The following is a 21,019-nucleotide window of genomic DNA, read 5'->3' on the forward strand; positions in this document are numbered from 1 at the left end:
AAATGAGTCCTGTATCCAAATAGGGCTTCAAGATAATTTCTTATGTAACTTTTGGCAAATGCAGCCAAGTCTGTTATTATGTGGACCTTTTCATGAAACCTTTTCTTAAACTCCTTTACACAAATAGAACACAATACTAGTCACAAATAGAACATAAATACTGTCATATGACATAAGACTTTACAAATGTCTTTAAGAGTGATATTTTTATTACACAGTATACAGTTAAATTGTCTTAGAAGGCACAGATGATTGTATTTTTGTAAATTTGCTTTCTTTAAAAACCTTGTCCATTAGATCTCATTAGATCTGGTGAAAACAGATTAATAACAACACCAGTTTATAGCATATATAAACAGATATAAGTCACTTAGCAGACACTTGTCCTCAGTGACCTAAAAATGAGGACAAAAGCTAACAAAAAAATTATCTAATGATAAACAAGTATTTGTGAAGTAAATCTAAATCAATTCCTGGAGGATTTTAGCTCTGCAGAAGTTTTATGCTGGAGTTCCAGGCAACCCATAAGCCATGTTTTTCTAACCTTCTACTCTGTGAAACTCTTCATTAGTTTACACTGGCTTCCTATAGATGCCTTAGCAAATTAAAAATCCCTGATGCTGGCCTACAGGTGGTTGGTTGCTGTTTTAACTATTAGACATAGCAAGAAAACTGTGTTTGGTCGAAATTGCTGAATTTTCAAACAGAAAGTTCCTCAGACCCATGACTGAAATGAAATACACTGTGTTTTCCACCAACTGGCAACCCCTGGCCTGAAACACAATTGGGTAAACTGACAGTGGGTGGGTTTCTACAAACCAAACCTAAAAGTCCTGTATTCTGGGCGGAACGCACTTTTTCAAAGAAGAACAATTGACTGTAGCATTGTGTTTAGATAAAAACAGCAGGAAACAGTATTAACTAGTAACTATATTACTAGCTTTTTATACTATACAAGAATGCCATTTTTTTGTGTATCGCTGAACATTTTAGATACATATTTCAACAGTAAAAGGAAATGTTCCACTCGAGCTTGGAGGGATAGTTCACCCCAAACATTAAATTAATTACTCACCCTCATGTTGTTCCAAACTCAGCAGACATCAGCCATCAGACAGAAGTTCATCATCAGAACACAATTTTTAAGATATTTTGGAGATTATCAGAGACACATACACATGTCTTGTTTACATTGTGATACTCTCTAAAATGGCGTCACGCTGCAGGACAGAGAATGATTGTTGAATGAAGTAAGTTATTTTGGTTTTCTTTGCACACAAGTATTCTCAAAGCTTCGTTAAAAATTTACAATTGAATGTCACATAGACTGGCGTCCTTGCTACATTTCCGTGTCTGGGGAGCATTTCTGTTGTGTCACTGTCTGTGGATCAGATTTCACCAAAAATATCCAATTTTCCAAAGGCTATTTTAGACAAAAAAACACAAGGCTACTTAAAGCTCCTTAACAAGTAGATGTGAATTGCAGGTGTTTTGTAAGCTATAAGAGGTGATTACTATTATTAAGAGTATTACTTTGTGTTTTTCACATTAGAAAGTGCCTTCCCATAGAAAACCGTTATAAGGAAAACACTGAACCATTAAACGGATTGTGTTCATATTCTGGCCTCGTTTGTTCATCTCTGCAGGGATTACCAAGTTTTATGTTTAAATATTACAGTTTTAAATACATGACGGCATTTTGTCATGCTTTTTATTGATTGAAATATTGCCGAACTGGTTATGTGATTGAAAACTATGGATTCTAGTTCTAGTTCTGGTTCTAGTTCTTCAATGAAATATCTGCACATAAATTCTTGTGCCTCTAGGCATTTTTTTTAGAAAAAGCAGTTTGTGAAAAAATATTACACACAGTATTTAAGTTGGACTGTTGTATTACAAATTTATAAAAGGTTAAACACAGACTCAATATAACAGTATATGCTAAATGTGTATTGTGATTAACATTCTAAGAGCAGGAAAGCCCAAGCCCCAGAGACAGTTATCTTTTGTCTTTCAGTTCTTGAGCATCTGGTAGGTGTCTCTAAATCAAGTGTGAATGCTAATTCTAAGGTACAACTGTGCCTTTTGTTTCACCTATGCATTTGAATGACACCTGGATGCTAAATAGATCAAGGATCGGGAAAGTTCCTGTCCTGGGCTAAGTTTCTGATCGCATTTGCATACTCTTGTTTTACTGGTCTCCACCTCTGTGTACTCCTCCCCCTTTGAAACATATAAAAACTTCCAACCTAACATGTTTCAGATTAGATTTGTTTCTTGGAGATTTCTTGAAGATTTTCTTGGAGGGTGCTTGACTGACTTTCTTAAAGATTTCTTGAAGACTTCTTGCAGATGACTACAGCCTTGAAATAAAAGCGAACTCCTGCTTTACCAAGAATCTCCTGGTCTTCTTTAAAAAGAAGCTAAAAAAAGTTTCCAACAGGACTAAGACCCTGTTCAAATCGGCGAACATTGTCTAGCACTTATCCTTGTTTTAGCTGATAGCTAGTTTAGTTTAGACTGATTTGGTTTTGTCTTGTCTATCAGCAGCCTGCCCTGCATTTATTGTCTGTATTGGATCATCCCTTATTTTACTGTTTCGAACTCTGTTTTCTCCTGCTTAGACTATCACTCTTATATCGGATAATCTCTCTTTGCTTCATTCCCTGGATCACGTTCACCACCGACACATGCCTGTTTATCTGATTATGCTTCCATATTGTCAGTTAGTTTGGGTCTGGATTGCTTTACGTAGTAAATATGATTAGCTCTAACAATCAGTTTTCGTCAGACACAAATTGAGTGAATTGAGGTACAGTTCTTGATAGGTAACAGGTGGTCATACTCAGGTGCAGGTATACTCTCACAAAAAAGTAAGAAAAAAAGCTCAGGGAAACATTTGTTATTCTTAGAGAAATGGGACTTCTTCCATGTGGACATGCCTCCTGGTCACCATGTGTGAGATTGTCAGCCAAAGTAGGCCAGAAGTTTGACACTGCAGTAAACTGAACGTCATCTAGACTGAATGAAATGTTTCTGTGTTTTTCTCAGCAAATAATCGTGGACCATCTGTGCTGCTAGATCGTTCCAGGACGAGAGAGGAGAGGCCCAGTTGTTCACTCTCCATAGCCTCAAGACCAACATCTGAAGCATAGGTCATGGATTCATTAAAGGCCTCAATAACTTCTCGGAAAGCAATGTCACAAGGGATAATTTTTGTGAAAATGTTTGCAAAGCTTGACATGGGTGTTCTTTCCCATGGACTGGTTTGAGATTCAATGCATCTCACCAGTGGAGGTTCTTCCAGCTCTTGGAAAACATGGCAGCCCTGGTTAGGAGATCTCCTCAGCACTCTTAAATAATTTAAGAGCTGAGGAACCATTATGAATCACACTTCTTCTATAAATATAAGAGTAAACTGACGCCATTCTTAACATTTCCAACCAAAAGTTTAACCTCAATGTTTGGATCAGATGCTCTTGGGACACTGAAAATATAAAGCTCAAAGAGCAACACAAGGATTCCGGAAATCAGGGATCAGGGTCTTACCCTACATGTTAACAGTAAAACATATTTTGAAATCTACTTTTCCTGGACAAGCATCTGTTATTGTTTATAAAAATTCAACCCTGCAAAGTGGCTAGTGAGGAGTGGCTGTGCTACCTGCCACAGCTGAAATCCATCCTCGTTTTATCAAAAGCTAACTAAAAGTGATTGAGGATGTATAATATATATATATATATATATATATATATATATATATATATATATATATATATATACGTTATACACATAGACATACCTGCGTTTATGTATAGATCTCTCACACACACACACACACACACACACACACATACACACATACATACATATTCATCTTGCTGGGTTATCGAACTATCCACAACATTTGTTTTTTTAGACCAGGAAGTCCCGTAACTCATTCAGGATATGTAGCTAGTGCTTTCTCACCGTAATACACCTAGAACAGGGATTGACATAAAAACTTGTCCTTGATGTAACTTAACAGGGTGGAATCAAACATGGTCGAAATTTTTAAACTAAAGGACAATTTATATTTCTGCATCTAACCTAGGCCGTAGCATACACAGACACACACACCCTACATCGCACCCTTCGCCCGCCTCCTCTGATTTGTAACTGCTAACGGCAAGTCCTTTTTGTTGCACGTCTGTGCAAAACATATATGTGTGTATGTAAAATAGGTTGCAATACTGTTACTTTTAATAGCTGTAAGCTTGTAATTGTTTTTGAGGCTTGCAGGCATTAAAAATGCGTCAATGTAGCTTTTTTCTCTGTAATTTTTTTTTTTTTATTTATAGCTAACTACTTTAGTTATAAGCATAATTGCTCTGACTTTTACTGTTTGCTGTTTCTCAACAACAGGATGTGAGTGATGCAAACAACTAGTTCAACCTCAACCGCATTTCCAATTTGTGAGACCTCAAGCCAACAGCAGTGACACAGTTCAACTACTGTTTTGTACCCATTGTTCCTGATAAAGTTTGCACTGTAGCATTAGTTAGTATTGCACCTTGCCAGACACTTTTACCACTCTATAGCTGTGTCCCAATCTGTAGGCTACGGCTTTCAAAGGACCCATTTGAAGGCCGATTACATCATGGCAACGTAGCGATGGTCGGTTCCAAGTCAAAAGACACGCGATGCTACAATGGCCTAATTTGTAGGCCAATTGCATCATGGCGGCGTGGTGACTCATTCTTCACGATGCAACCGCCAAGGACTCAGACTATTCAAGGATTGCAACCCCTAGCACAGCAACCCTAAATAGCTGCAGTTGGCAGGCAATAAGTATACTATATATTAACCTACATAAAACTAAACAAAGTTAAATATTTAACATATTTTGTTTAAATGTGCATTTCTTTGATGTAGAAAATAATTTACAATTTTGGTAAAATAAGCTTCTACATTGATCAGCTTTATATTTAGCATTTTTAATGCCATAGCAATATTTTAGTAAGTCGTAGCCCAACATTTAAAGTGTCATTTGATTATTAAAAAGTCAAAAACTAACAATTCGTTTTCTCCATTTTCATTAACAAGTAACATCTGGCGGTAGCTCTTCACGCACCATTGCTACGATAATCAGGAACTTCTGAAGGCTAGACTCTTAGTGTCCTTAGTCTGAGTAGACCGAATCTTTCAAAGGATGTAGTCTTTGAATTGGGATTTAACTCAAATGCACTTACTTTTTTATGAATACACTTTGTTAAAAGGACTCATAATGGGCTCACATATTTTACATTTTAAATGCATTTAAGGTCTAAAGGTACAGACATGCCATTAATGTTCATGTGACATACCTGGAAAGGGACACAAGTTCCAGGAAAATAGTTAAAAATTATATATCAATAAAAGGTGTGTAAAGTACAAAATAGTATTTTTAATGTCTATGTTTAAGTGATTAGAAAGATCTCACTATATAAAGCCATTTATTACAAATATGTGACTCATTTTAGTGAAAATAAAGTGAATTAGATAGCACGGCAAAACATGGCAAAGTCTCCCAACACACGGAAACACAGTGTTTATTAAAGAGGAGAGTGAAACATAAAGACATACTGAGGAACCAGCGTCAGTTTTCAATGGACCCAAGTAATTTCCAAAGGCTGAGGACAATAAAGCTGTATTGTTCATTTTATTTTAATAGACACAGACTGAAGGGATTGGGTTTTAAAACATGCAGTGTTACACCCCTGATAAAGGGAGAAATGTTCATAAATAAGTAAAGGCGAAGACTCGTGCTGCTGTCTCTGTGTCAATCTGTATTGGTAATGACAATATCTTTCATTCAACAGCATAGATTACTTAATAACAGAACTGAATCAACGAATGGATGAGTACATTGAATCACAGTAATATGTTCTTAATCAATAATACAAATCAATTCTCCTATAATAACTAAATTCATTTTGTATTATCTGAATACATAGTGAATTATCCTTTAGATAACAATCAGTGACGTACACTTTTCATGAACGAAAACGCTATTAAAGTGAAACACTATTCCAACAATCCATTATTAAAGGATTAAACTCAAGAAAACAAAAGATAACAAAACATAACATAACTTCCACTACACAACATACACTTTTAATCCACGCTGTGAAGATGCAACTCGATGTTCAACTCAAACCACGTGCGATCTCATTTTAGCATGCTAATTAGCATGAAGTTACGTTACGATCTTTGTTGATTTAACAACATCATTCTAAAACATATTCACAGAAGTAAGTAGTCTCATGACTACTATTTTGTTTTAACTTATAATGAAAACCATTATGACACATTTGTTACCTGAAAATGAGAAATGTTCATAAATAAGTAAAAGGCAAAGACTCGTGCTGCTGTCTCTGTGTCAATCTGTATTGTTAATGACACATAACACAGCACATCTCTCCCTACTGGATACTCCAAAGGATGCACTCAAATCATTGATTTTTTTTCCTTTTTTTCCTCCTTTTATAGGCAAGTGCAACACTATAAAACACTAATTGCATTACTTTTAGATAATCATATTGATCTGTTTTTTCAACCTCTACACCAGCCCAGAATTCTCATGTCTTGCCTACAGCTGATTTGAAGATTGTCAGTTACCATTACAGTGGTACAACTCAGAGCATTATGTTTTAAGGAAACCAGCTCTGCTTATCACATGGAGTACCATCAAAAAGTAAAGTGTGATGTCTTGTGCTGTTTTCAGCAACAAGGATGGAGGACTCATCAGAGTAGAATAAAACTCAATAAATCAAAATGTAGAGATATCCTTAATGAAAACTCAGTGCAGAGCATTCAGAAACTGGGCAGAAGGTTCCCCTCCAACAGGATGATGAATCCAAGAACATAACAAGACTGGTCCAACCATAGCCTGGGATTTAACCCATTCAAATATTCTGGAGAAACATGAACATGTGCATCTGCCCCAATCCAACCTGACAGAGCATAAGAGGTAAAGAGGAGAGAAAGACGGCAGATAAATGACAAATTGCTGAATAGCAAAGCATCGCATCAAACAAAAAGAAGACTTGAGGCTGTAAATATGCATCAGCTAAATATTTAGTCTTATTTTCATAATTGTGTCACTAAATTAACTTCAGACATTTTTGAAGACATCCAATCATTTGGAATATCTAAAAAAGCCCTGAATGTGTCATGTACAGACAGAGAAATCCGCCAAAATATAATGGTCTTAAGAGGTAAAAAAGTAGGTTAACATAAGGCAGTAACAAAATGTGAAAACAAGAAGGGGTATGAAAATTTTGTAAGGCACTGTATATATAACACATTGCATAAAAAGTTGACAACTCACAATTTCTGAATTTGGTAATTAATTTTTACACTTTCAGGCAAATTTTAATGCTTCTCTTTTATTTATTTTTTTTAAATACACACATAAAGCACTTGACCATCTCTGGCTCAGCACCAGACAAAGCATGAAAGCATATCTTGAATTTATCAGTTAATCACATGACACACCGAACAGTAATCACTCTGGTGTGATTTTACATGTTAAAGATCTACTTTACTTCTGAAACTCTGATCACCTGTAAACTTCTTCTCTCACGTGTGAATCTTCATGTGTTTCTTAAGGTGTCCTTTTTCAGTGAAACTCTTTCCACACTGTTGGCAGGTGAAAGGTTTCTCTCCAGTGTGAATCCTTATGTGGGCATCGAGGTGTTGTTTATGTGCAAAACTTTTTCCGCATTGCGAGCAGGAGTAAGGCTTCTCTCCCGAATGTATTCTAAGTGTGGTCTTTAAGGTTTCCTTTTTAGTAAAACCCTTTCCACACTGTTTGCAGGTGAAAGGCTTCTCTCCGGTGTGAACTCTCATGTGGTCTTTAAAGTTTCCTTGTTTAGTGAAGTTCTTTCCACACTGTTGGCAGGTGAAAAGTTTCTCTCCGGTGTGAATCCTTATGTGGACAACGAGGTGTTGTTTATGTTTAAAACTTTTTCCACACTGAGGGCACATGTAAGGCTTCTCTTTACTGTGTGAATTGTCATGTGGTTTTAAGGTGCACTTTTTGAATAAAACTCTTTCCACACAGCTCACAGGCATAAGGCTTCTCTCCAGAATGAATTCTCATGTGCTCTTTAAGGTTTCCTGGTTTAGTAAAACTCTTTCCACACTGTTGGCAGGTGAAGGGTTTCTCTCCAGTGTGAACTCGTGTGGTATTTAAGGTGCGCTTTTGAATGAAACTCTTTCCACACTGTTGGCAGCTAAAAAGGTTTTTCTCCAGTGTGAACTCTCAAGTGGACTTCAAAGTCTCCTTTTCTGTTGAAACTCTTTCCCACACTGTTTGCAGGTGAGATATCTTCTGTTTGCTGTCTTTTGAGTTCTTTTGCGTGTCTTTTCAGAATGAATGTTATCTTCTTTGTTGGGTTCTTGACTCTCCTCTTTTAGCATTGTCAGGTCTAATGCAAAAAAAAAAATATATATGTATTAATGAACGCCATTTAAATGGAACAAAAAACAAACATCAAGACTGACAACATGTAGATCTTATATGCGCTAAGTCAGTGGTCTCAAGCTCAGTGCCTGGAGGGTCACAGCTCTGACAAGTTGAAGAGTAAGAAGACAGCTAAACTGTACAGAGCTGTGGCCCTCCAGGAACTGAGTTTGAGATTAACACACTAAGCTCAAAACCTCTTCCCATCATTCAGTGCAATGATAGAATTTGTAGGTAATGAGTCATGTGAACTCAACATGAAGCGATTTTAATTACAAGGAGAGTGAATGAAAACCAACCTGTTTGTTCCTCAGCATCTTCATGTTTAAAACGGAACATTTCTCCAATCTTCATGTCTCCACTCTCCTCTTTAATAAACGCCATTTTTGTTTGTTTCTCGGTTTCTTCACGTTCGACTCTGAATGTTTCTTGAATCTTCACGTCTTCACTCTCTTTTTTTAACGCCATTTTGTTTGTTCCTCAGTTTCTTCATGTTTGACTCTGAATGTTTCTTCAGTCTTCAACAATAAATGCCATCTTTATAATAATGTCACATGGATCTGTAAGAGATGAATTACAGAAGTGATCAATACAAATCTTCTGTCTTATATAAGCAAGTATGAAGTGCTCGGAGTTCACTTTTAACATTTATGATATTTCCAGTTAAAAAATATGTGAGGTACCTGGTTCACTGATTAAATCTGTTCAGCAAAGATATGATGGCATACTCAGATGTTACTCCTCATCTCATTTATCATTGTTAGAAATGAATGATGTTCAGTTTCTAAATATAAGATGTGTTTATGCAGTTTATGTATCCTTTACCGTGTGACATTTAAGCCTATAGGTCAAGTTACATTTGTTTAAATGGGGTCAGATTGTATTGTGTTAGATCTTTGAGTATTTAAAATGATGAGACAGAGAACAATTTTAAAATGAAAATCAAATGTGCATTCACAGTATTCATAGGCTGTTAAAAGTCTATTTGTACCATACCATTAAAAACAGTATCAAGTGTCCAGCAGTGTATACAAAATCCATGTGTTTGTATCTGGAAAGATAAGACAAAGTCCAGAAAAGGTAATTACCAGCAGATTTGTAAAGTGAGAGACTGTTTGCTAGCCATGCTGTCTTACTGTTTTGTTCCTGTTCCTGTCATGTGATCAGTCACATGACAGGCAAACAGAGTCTCTTAAAGACACATACATTTTTAAAAGGAAAATGTCTGCTAGCAAATGTTATGCTAGCGTAGTGTATCTATTTATAATGATGCTAAGCATGGAACATCTTGAAAGCTTTCATATTTCGTTGTATATCCTATGTTTTTATTAATAGTTTGAGTTTGTTTTACTGTTCATATATGTGTGTGTTTTTAAATAAACTGAATGAATTTTGAATCTTTATGATTCACAGCTGTTGGAACAGACGTGATTTTGAGATGGTTGGAGCTAAACTGAGCTGTGGCCCTCCAGGAATTGAGTCTGAGACCACTGGTTTTAAATAGATGATGGGCTAGTAAAAAAATAAATAACTAAAATTCTTTCCAGCATTAAGGTAATCAGACGTTCACCTCTGGTCCATGGTAGGAGAGCAGTTTGGGAAACCTATTCATGAAAGTACAGTTACAAGTTCTTTGTTTTTGATATATGGTCATGAACCAACAGCAGTAAATACATACAAGAATTTCAAAATCGATGTCACTTAAGCATGCTAACTTGAGTCCGCTAGCATGCTAACTTTCCTTGGGATAACTCAGACAATGGAAATTTCTGCGACACTTAAGGTGTGTCGACCTATTTCAGATACAGGATATGTCTGATTCACACACAATAGATGTCTTCAGAGATTTCAGTAGGGTATACCAGTGTTTATGAAAATAACCCATGGTTTTTATAATAAATATGATAGTATTTTTGGTAGATTGATTGCCATATTTGTATAACCATATACTAAAAATATACGTTAACTACATTAAACATGTTTTTGTTTTATTTTTTTAATGCGTATTGATTGAATCAAAGGAGTCTTTTGAACAGAATCACAAAATTTGAGTGAGATTAATGAAGATCCGCACAATCGCAGATGGGGTTGTATCTCAGGATTTGTTTAGGTTGATAATTGAGGTAATAAAATATGTTAAGGAATAATTTACATAAATGTTTTAAATAATCTATTTACCAAAAATTAGTATTAAGGGTTTTAATGTGGGTTTATGTTCTATAATTCATGTAGATATCTTAAGCTTTTAATTGATTTAATTCATATATATATATATATATATATATATATATATATATATATATATATATATATATATATATATATATATATATTATGTTTTAGGTCAGACAATGCTGCCTTCTTCTGGAAAACTCCACGTAAAGAACAGCCAATCAGGTCATTTGCACACCAAAATATGTTTTATACAATTTAATTACCCAGGTTATCTCATATTTTATTCAGTTACTAAATCTGACTAGCTTAGATTTTTCCTATTCTTAATGAAGTAATCCTGTAGTTTTTTAATATTCATTGTTATGGTTTTTCCCTCTTCATTTTGATCTCTTTTTTAACATGCTAAATATTTTTTTTTTTTTTGTAAAAAGTAGCCTACTGTAAATGATCAGCATTCCAATAAAGCTTTGATTATACTGTTTACATTTTTACTGGAAGTGCAGTTTAAAATTTAGTATAAAATGTAGTGCAGCATAAAATAAAATAAAAAAAATCTCTGAAAAAGATTGTTTATCTGAAAGAAGAAAGTTGTATACACCTAGGATGGTTTAGAGGTGAGTAAATTATAGGGTAATTCTTTGACTTCTTCTACCTCAAAGTCAGAACAGTTTAACCAAAGGACAAGATTTATCAGCTCGATCAAGGGATAATCACACCTAGGAGGATAATGCAGCAGATAATGTCCTTGTTCAGCCCCAGCAGAAAATATGCACCCAGGAACAAGTTGTGCCAGGTTACCCTGTTGGAAAGCGCAAGGATTTTTTCCAACTCTCCAATATCCGCCCACTTTGCCGCAGACGCCAGGGTCTGTCCTCAGCCATGTGTACGGTATGGGATCAACAACATCACAACATCAAATACAACACACATGTAACAGTAACAATAGATATGTAGAAATCATTAATCTAACTCAATTTGAATCAACAATTGAATGAACAACAATTGAAAGAGGCTGGCAACTAAAGGGTGCTTTCCCACAAAACCCCATCAATCAGAACATGGCAGAAGCCAAAATGGAGGCCACATGAAATTCTGAGAATATGTGCCAGAGGACAGTTTCCCTTGCAGAAACTCCAGCACTGAAACAATCTGGCAGTGAACTAGGCCTGAATGATGTGTCATGCACCAAATTTCAAAAACATGCCACCTGAGGGCATAAGTTGTTTTAATGGAAGGAGACCTAGCACTTAGAATAGTCTCTATTACAGTGCTCACGTCCTCTGGCGTAATTGTGTATTGTCAAATGATTGTTTGTTTTTCCTTTTTTTCTCTCTCTCTCCTGGCTAAGTAGCGCAAATTGCATGCAGCTGATGCCAGTAACGCCAGCGACTTCACTCTGACCAGACAATAAAGCAGCACAGAGGCGCAGTTCGAGAGGAGTCTCTTGTCCGCTATCCCAGACGATATTTGTCCTCTCGTTGTTGTGAGAAATGTAGTGAAACCCTAGGTGTGAATATAATGGTGATATTTCAACTGTCTCTTGAGGTCTAAAACAACCATGTAAGGAGATGAGTGTCTATTTATTTGGGATGTGTCCCTTTCTGATATTTTCTCATGTTTTCTATAGTCAGGGAGAGAGGTAAGACTATTGTCTTTAATTTAGTTTTCTTTTGTTTAGGTAAGTTAAGTCGTTAAATCAGAAAGGTAGATTGTTTTGTTTGTTATGTTGGCATTTACTCTCTCCCGACGTCTTAGTTACGTTTGTTTTGTTAAGAAAAATAAAATTGTTTAATTATACTATCAAAAATGTTGTTATATTTTTTCTGAACTTCAGTGAACCAAGTTTGGAAGTATTTATATTCTTCTCATCATTATTGAGGGCTGGGATAGAGGATCAGGAGACCTCTCATCGTGTTATTTCATTTTTCTTATTTTGTTACCTTCCCTAGTGACCCTAGACTAAAAAAATAGGACTTGGTAACAAAATGGGGCTCAAATCCGTCGCTGAGATAAATAATGAAATTCGTTCGTTTTCCAAACAAAATTGTGAAGTATCTCTGTAATAACTGTGCACATTATTTCAGGATTTGGTCGTTTACATCACAGATTGGTGAGTACTGTATTTTTTTGATTTCTGGCTGATTTCTTTTTGTGTGAGAGAGGAGAATATTGGTAGTAGAAAGTGAAAATGGAATTTGATTTAGTTTCGTTTACCCTTGCGCCGACTACGGAGGTTTATAATCGTTGTAGAAAAAAAGATCTCCTTATGATTGCTTACTTTTTTAGGGTTAATGTTCCTAGAGAGGCTACTAAACAGGTCATTAAAGAAGAGCTGTATGACAAGTTAGTAAACGAAGGAATCTTACCAAAAACAAACCGATGATGATGGTGAAGAGGGTCGAACAGCTTGAAGGAAAAGAATTGGATAGTATAAATTCAATAGATACTGACGCTATGGCTTTGCAGGACCCTAGGTTAGCGGTGAGATTAAAGGAGTTAGACCTAGAAATTAAAAAGCAGGAGTGCGAGGCTCAGATGATTAAATTGAGGACTGTTGAAGCGGAGGCTGACAGGGATATTACATTAAAAAAACTTTCTTTAGAAGCTCAGCGCGTAGCCGCTAAACCAGTTCCGTTACCTCCTACCAAGGCTCAATCCGTTTCTTCTCCGATATCGATGGTGGCTAGCCCTTTGGCTGCAGGACAGAGTTATGCATCGAATGATGTTCCATTTGATCTAGTAGATACATTAAACTTGTACGCCCGTTCAGAGAAGCGAAGTGGATTCCTACTTTGTTGCGCGTGAGCGAAGTCGCTGGGAAGTTAGGATGGCGAAGGATATGTGGGCTCTTTTGTTACAATGTAGTCTTACAGGTAAAGCGCAAGAAGTTTGCTCTACTCTTCCAATTGAATCTGCTCTTGATTATGACACCATTAAAGCGCCGTTTTGCGTGTGTATGAGCTTGTTCGGGGCGTGCGGCAAAAGTTTAGACAATACGAGAAATCAGCCAGACAATCATACGTATTAGAGTTACGCAAAGGAAAAAACAAATCTCTTCGATAAGTGGTGTTTTTGAACAAGATAACGACCTTAGAAGAATTACGAGAATTAATTCTGCTAGAAGATTTAAAAAATTGTGTTCCTGAAACTTTGGTGGTTCATTTGAATGAACAAAAAGTCTCTTCATTGTCGAGTGCGGCCGTATTGGCTGATGAGTTTGTGTTGACACATCGCACTGTTTTACCGCACGCGACAGTCAAAATTTGTCCCTCCTGGTGCCGTTGCGTCACTAAATGTGGCGCCTTCGTTTCATGCGCCCGTTAGAGTAGAAAATTTTTCCAGGTACTCGAAAAATTAAACCTGTAAATAAAGAGAAACGAGAATGTTTCTATTGTCTTAGCCCTGAACATCTGATTGCAGAGTGTCAATTGTGGAAGCAGAAAAACTTGAAAACTAAGAGTGTAGCTCTTGCTCAGTCTCTACCAAAGTTAAGCACAGCTGATGTAGAAAGTTACCAGCCATTTCTTTTAGAGGGCATGGTTTCTATTTATCCTGATGCTGAGTTTAAGCCTATTATGCTTAGGGACACAGGTTCGGCTCAATCTTTCATTCTTGAGCATAGATTACCATTTTCTGCTGACACTTATACAGGTTTTGATGTATTAGTTCGAGGTATTGAGATGAGTTGTGTTAATGTGCCTTTGCATATGGTACATTTGAAGTCAGATCTTGTCAATGGAGCAGTTAAGTTGGGTGTCCGTAAACAATTACCTGTGGAAGGTGTAGATTTAATTATAGGGAATGACTTGGCAGGTGGTGAAGTTTTCCCTACTCCAATTGTCTCAAAGTCTCCAGTTGTGAAAGACCTGACTAATCTTGCTACTGCGTATCCCTCAGCTTTTCCTGCATGTGCAGTGACTCGTGCACAGGCACAGAACTTTAAGGAAGTGGTGGATCTTGCTTACTCTTTTCTAGTCCCAGAAGCTGTTCCATCGGAGTGCACATTATCTATGGAGCCTGAGCTTGATTCCAGTTCTGAGATAAAAACGGCCATAAAAGTGGGCAGAGATCATTTAATGGCAGCACAGAGAGGAGACTCAACGCTAGTGAAGTGTGTTGAAGCTGCAGATCTTGGGCAAGCACCTAAATCAGGGGTGATGTATTACTGGGATGATGGACTGCTGATGCGCAGATGGAAACCAGATGCTGACGATGAGAACTGTCAGGAGGTACAACAGATCGTTCTGCCTGGTGGCTATCATGCACGCAGGTGTTGAGGCTAGCTCATGAACATGTAATGTCTGGTCATCTGGGAGTGCCAAAACATTTTACAGAGTTTCCAGATATTTCTACTGGCCTGGTATTAAGGCTGCTGTGTCTGCTTTTTGCAAAGCGTGTAAAATTTGCCAACTTGCAGGAAAGCCAAACCAGAAGATTCCTGTAGCTCCTCTTACTCCCATCCCTGTTATGAAGGAGCCCTTTGAACGGCTGATCATTGATTGCGTTGGTCCATTACCGAAGTCTAAGGCTGGACATCAGTATATCTTAACCATCATGTGTTCTGCCTCACGATTTCCTGAAGCAGTTCCATTACACGTAGTCTAAAAGCTAAAGCAGTAGTAGAGAGAGCTGATCAAGTTTTGTTCTACCTTTGGACTGCCAAAGATAATCCAGACAGACCGTGGCACAAATTTTACATCAAAAATGTTTGAGCAGATCTTAAAGGAGCTTGGCATAAGTCACCAATTGTCCAGTGCCTACCATCCTGAGTCCCAGGGTGTACTTGAGAGGTTTCATCAGACATTGAAGACAATGCTGCGCAGTTACTGTGTCGAGACTGGAAAGGATTGGGACGAGGGTCTTCCATTTCTTCTCTTTGCAGTGAGAGAGACAGTGCAAGAGTCTCTGGGATTTAGTCCAGCAGAGCTTGTTTTTGGTCATGTTGTGCGAGGGCCATTAAAATTGTTAAGTGAACAATAGTTGTCTGAACATTCGTCCGCTGTGTCTATTCCTGATTATGTTCAATCCATCTGAAAGAGACTACAACAAGCTCGTGAAGTGGCATTACAACACCTGGTGACAGCACAACAAACGATGAAAGTCTGTTTTTAGGTCCTTCCAGCCTGGAGATTCTGAAAGTGAGTGACACAAACTATATAGTTGACACTCCTGATCGTAAGTGTAAAAGTCGTATGTGCCACATCAACATGCTGAAAAAGTATGTGACTTCTCAGTGTGTGAATGCAACAAAGTGTGACAAAATACTTGGTGAGGAAGAGCGGAAGTCTGGGAGAGTGTTAACTTCCACTGTTGCTTTGGTTACAAGCTACACCATGGAAGATGATGGTTTGCGCAATAAAGAAGTTCAAATTTCTTCCACACGTTTACAAAACTCTGCTATCATGAGCGATTTGAGAATTACCTTGCTCATCTTGAGGAAAGTCAAATTAAAGAACTGACTGAATTGTTGTTTGAATTCCCAGATCTGTTTTCAGATGTGCCTGGCAGAACTACCATTTGTTCCCACGACATTGATGTTGGAGATGCACCCCCAATTAAGCAGCATCCCTATCGAGTTAACCCTCAAAAGCGTGACATAATGAAAGCTGAAGTGGAGTATATGCTGAAACATGGATTTGCTGTGCCGAGTCAAAGTCCTTGGAGTTCGCCCTGCTTACTGGTACCAAAGCCTGATTCCACCTATCGCTTTTATGCACGGATTATCGCAAAGTTAACCATATAACTAAGGCTGATTCCTTCCCACTTCCTAGGATGGAAGATTGTGTGGATAGGGTGGGTAACGCCAGGTATGTAACAAAGCTAGATCTTCTAAAGGGATACTGGCAGGTGCCTCTGACTCGGCGTGCATCAGAAATATCCGCTTTTGTTACACCAGACAGCTTCCTACAGTATTCTGTCCTGGCCTTTGGAATGCGGAATGCTCCTGCTACTTTCCAGCGGTTAATGAATACAGTGTTGGCAGATGTGGAGAACTGTGAAGTATACTTGGATGATGTGGTTATTCATTTCAGTTACTTGGACAGAGCATGTATCCAGCCTCAGAAAGGTACTTCAACGTTTGGCTGATGCCTCATTGACCTTGAATCTGGCTAAATGTGAGTTTGCAAAGGAAAAATAACTTACCTGGGTAAGCAAGTTGTGAGGGATGAGTCAAACCGGTTGAAGCCAAAATAACAGCGGTTCTTGAGTATCCTGCTCCCTCTAATAAGCGTGAACTTGAAGATTTCTAGGAATGTGTGGATATTATCGTGCTTTCTGCCCAAACTTTTCCTCCGTTGTGTCTCCACTAACTGATTTGTTAAGCACTGCTAAAAGTTTTATCTGGACACCCAACTGTGAACATGCTTTTAAGGCTGCAAAATATTTACTCTGTAGTACACCAGTACTCAAAGCCCCTAAATTTGATGTTCCATTCAAATTGCAGATTGATGCCTCAGCTACAGGAGCAGGTGCAGTCCTTTTACAAGAGGATCGATTTGGTGTAGAGCACCCTGTCTCGTATTTTTCAAAAAGTTCTCCAAGTGTCAGCAGAACTATAGTGTTATTGAGAAAGAGGCATTGGCCATGTTGATGGCATTACAACACTTTGAGTATACATGGGTGGTAGCGTGTCCCTATAGTTGTGTATACAGACCACAATCCGCTAGTTTTCCTTGAGCGTATGTCTAATTCAAATCAGCGTCTTATGCGGTGGTCTCTTGCCATTCAAGAATTCAATCTGGACATTACTTACAAAAGAGGCTCAGACAATATTGTGGCTGATGCATTGTCAGGTCTTAGCATTTCTGTGTAGTGGAGTTTGATAATGTGTGTGTTTGGTTATAAACAAGCGTATGATGTTTATGATTTTAATGGTGTGGGTGTTCGTCCTCTGGCGTAATTGTGTATTGTCACATGATTGTTTTTCCTTTTTTTTTTTCTCTCTCTCCTGGCTAAGTAGCGCAAATTGCATGCAGCTGATGCCAGTGCGCCAGCACGACTTCACTCTGACCAGACAATAAAGCAGCACAGAGGCGCAGTTCGAGAGGAGTCTCTTGTCCGCTATCCCAGGCGATGTTGTCCTCTCGTTGTTGTGAGAAATGTAGTGAAACCTAGGTGTGAATATAATGGTGATATTTCAACTGTCTCTTGAGGTCTAAAACAACCATGTAAGGAGATGAGTGTCTATTTATTTGGGATGTGTCCCTTTCTGATATTTTCTCATGTTTTCTATAGTCAGGGAGAGAGGTAAGACTATTGTCTTTAATTTAGTTTTCTTTTGTTTAGGTAAGTTAAGTCGTTAAATCAGAAGGTAGATTGTTTTGTTTGTTATGTTGGCATTTACTCTCTCGACGTCTTGAATTACGTTTGTTTTGTTAAGAAAAATAAAATTGTTTAATTATACTATCAAAAAATGTTGTTATATTTTTCTGAACTTCAGTGAACCAAGTTTGGAGAGTATTTATATTCTTCTCATCATTATTGAGGGCTGGGATAGAGGATCAGGAGACCTCTCATCGTGTTATTTCATTTTTTCTTATTTTATTTACCTTCCCTAGTGACCCTAGACTAAAAAAAAAAATAGGAGTTGGTAACAACAGTATATTGAGAACCTTTGCCAGAAGTCCTGGGATCAGAGCAATCGGAGATCATAAAGCGAATATATATATATATATATATATATATATATATATATATATATATATATATATATATATATATATATATATATATATATATATATATATATATATATATATATATATATATATATATATATATATATATATATATATATATATATAAGCAGATTTTTTTTTTTTTTTAACAATATTATATTTTTTGAGATGTACCTGTACTACAGGCATTGTATCAGTATTTTTGCATTGGGTGTATGATCAGGGGCCTCTTCATCTGTTTTTTTTTTTACTGATTTAATTGTATACCCTGTCCTTGAGGAAGGCATCAGAAAGCTGTTTGCTTCAGAGTCATCCCAGACAGACTTCCGCACATGATCATTCAGTTTTAGGTATGCTCAGTTCTGTACAAAATACAATTCTATTTTCTATTTTGTTACAATCATTTCAAATTATTTCCATCGTCTTTAACCTCATCAAAGTTCTATTATCAAGTGATGATTTACAAGTAAAAAGAAGATATACAAAAAGAAAAAAAATGCAAAAGAGAAAATTAAGTATTGAGCGAATAAATGCCATGCAAATAAAAACATAGACTTGCAGGAATTCAAAAATATGTATGTATATTTGAAAAAATTATAGTTTGGATGTAACTACTGTATAGATGGTTATGGAGCAAGTTGTCTTTTCAAAATAATGCTTTTTGCTTCATATAATTTGTGACTAGGCCAGAAGAAATTGACTAATAAAAATGTGTTTGTCATTAAATAAAATAATTGAAAAGATTTTTTCAAAAATGTTTTTTTGTGGACTCTGTTGTTCCACATGCTCTATGTGACTTTCTGTTGATTGTCTAATTGTCATCAGCTGTTTCTAGTTAATTTAGTAATTTCCTTTGGGTATATAGCTCCTGTTTGTTTGAGTTTAATGTGTCCGATCTCACGTTAATAAGTGTGGTTATGTTCTGTCTGCCTGTAGCAGTATCGTTTGTTCGTGTGTTAATGTAATATTCTCATCAGTGCTCCTTCCTGAACCACACTGTGACACCAGTAATGAAATAAGTGAAGCATTTAAGTGAATCATTTAATCATTCAACACTTATAACATACACAGAACAATGGGATATCACACGCAATTCTGGACCTTTAACAAAGACCATAAACAAACATTGCAGGTAATTACATTATTTGTGAGTAAATTGACTAAAAAAATGGTCTGTTGTTGCTCATGACACACGGACACTGAGGGGAATTTAAATGATAAAACCCAAATCCGACATATAGAGACTCTGTGAATGTTGTACTGAATGTGTGTAAGTGTGTGAGTTTGTGTGTGTCAGAAATGCTGTAAAGGTTAGAATGCCAGCTGACACATCCACATACCTCCTACTTTATTAGAGGAGAGCGAAGGGACGTGAATGACAGTTGAATTATTGTTGTGACAAACAGTGAATCTGTTATCAGAGCAGTTCAGACTCCAGGACTTTTATTGAGTCCAAACATACAATGTGCGACTCTGTCCTTTCCTGCCAATTCCTTTATATGTGACTGATATTACCGCAGCTCAGTCCAATTAGCCTCCCAGTAACAGCGTCCAGACAGTCTCTCTTTACACAGAACCTGAAAACACACATCATATCTTTCTGGATGATCAGGATATAACTGATGATCCCTCACATATGTCACCTTTTTGTTCTTCTTAGACAGTCTGAGACGAGTGTGTGCTGTGTTTGGATCCAGTGTGACATCACAGGCATCTGAATAAAGAGATATTTACAACACAATGACAATCACTAAAGATGTGAATGTGTTTCTGGTGTGTGTGTGTAGACTTACATTTGTGCAATCCGGCTGTAATCCTGGACTTTTCTCCATGATCACACTAAAAAAGACATCTGATACAGTTAGTAACATACATACACATATTGGGTTTACAGGTTTTATTTAGACATTCCTCAGTTGTAATCGTGTTTCTACTTTATATTCTGTATTTTCTATCCTCTACTCAAACCCTAGACCTACCCTGACATGAAACAACGGCATTTTAGATTTTTCCTCTTGGGGTTCAAAAACATGATCCCATTAAATCAAGATTATGGATTTTGTCATCTTTGTGGGGACATTTTGGAAAGAGAGTAATTTAATTGACTTAATTGCTTCCAGTGGTGCTGCACTGCTGATGCTCCAATTCACCTGATACATTTTATCTTTGAATTGACTATTTTGGGCTATTTACACCTGGTCACTTTATGCACTTTAGGCCAAGTGTAAATGCCCTCCATAACATAAAGATCCAGTCACTCAAATCACTTCAGGAGGTGGTCTGGGCTGGTCAACTGTCAAGTCAGCATATATATATATATATATATATATACAGTATATATATATATGTATATGTGTGTGTGTGTGTTGTGTGTGTGTGTCTAGAACTGGAATCACTTTCATAGTTGTTTGAATGGATAAAATATAGAATTCACTTTAATTGAGTTTATTTATTTTATTTTATTCTTTTTTACTATTTAGTTTAGTTAGGCATTGTTTGTATTTGTAATACACTTGTCATTGTACACATGCATGACTCTTCCTCTTTAACATACTTGAGGTTTGTTCAGTGAGCAGTTTGGATCCTCTAGTTTTCAGAGAGAGCATCTTTACTCCTGCATCTCCTGGATGATTGTAGCTCAGATCCAGCTCTCAGGTGTGATGAGTTTAAACTCAGT

The 21,019-nt window shown here is 37.0% G+C and overlaps 1 pseudogene; it reads right to left on the bottom strand.

Moving 5' to 3' along the window:
* Positions 1–7,267: 7,267 nt before the first annotated feature.
* Positions 7,268–21,019, bottom strand: part of LOC122342269 — a 38,054-nt pseudogene continuing 24,302 nt past the window's right edge.

The sequence above is a fragment of the Puntigrus tetrazona genome, chromosome 4 (assembly GCF_018831695.1).
Source record: "Puntigrus tetrazona isolate hp1 chromosome 4, ASM1883169v1, whole genome shotgun sequence".
Classification (NCBI taxonomy): Eukaryota; Metazoa; Chordata; class Actinopteri; order Cypriniformes; family Cyprinidae; genus Puntigrus; species Puntigrus tetrazona.